Source organism: Netta rufina, assembly GCF_964035555.1.
Source record: "Netta rufina genome assembly, chromosome: 7".
NCBI lineage: Eukaryota > Metazoa > Chordata > Aves > Anseriformes > Anatidae > Netta > Netta rufina.
Window position 1 is genome coordinate 17,558,268 of NC_140130.1, and position 811 is coordinate 17,559,078.

An 811-nucleotide genomic window follows, 5' to 3' on the forward strand; every position below is an offset into this window, starting at 1 on the left:
CTGCTGGTGCAGGACGGGTGAGGACAGGCTGGTGGGGCACAGGCTGGGTGGCTCGCAGCAGCACGCACAGGAGCGACGCTGGGCTTGCTGCCCAGGGAGGCTCTGTGTCCCCCCCAAGGCCATGTAAAAACCTCTCTCCCCCTGCCAAGAGTGCACTGTCTACAGGAAATGGCTGGGTTTGTTTGTTTTTTTTTTTTTTTAAACAGTTCCAAAAAGCAGCAAAATTAGCCCCCAAAAAACTCCCTGTTGGTCAGCTCGATCTGGTACTAAAAAGTGCAAAACTGTATCACAAAAACCGTTCAAAAGTTGTAAGAAAGCAGGAGGCGTGGGAGCAGCTGGGGCAACAGGGAGGGAGCCCTGGCTCCCCCCAGCCCCCAGCCCTCAGGGATGGGGCCGGGGCCAGGGCCAGGGCTGGCACATGGGGCGTGTGGATGGCTCCTCTCTGCCCAGTCCCAGCTTTCCCACACGGCACAGCGGAGCTGGAGGAAAGCAGCCGCTGGCTGCGCTGCGCTGGGTTCTCACAGCACGGAATGTAGCCCAGTCGGCAGGTTCCAGTCCCGTCCCCTCCGTGAGGCAGGGGGGCTGGAGGGGAGTCTGCAGCCAAGCGCAGAACAAGGAGGGGCAGGAATCAGTCTGATGGGGCAGCTCCCGCCGGCAGCGCCTGGGGCCGGTCCTGCCCCGCACCGCTCACCAGCCACGGGGCCAGCGGCCTGGTGCTGGCGGCTGGGGAAGGCTGTCCCCACCCCAGCGCGTGCCCCAAGAGGATGGACTCATGCAGGGTCCCGGCGGGCACGTGGCGCCCACCCCAGTG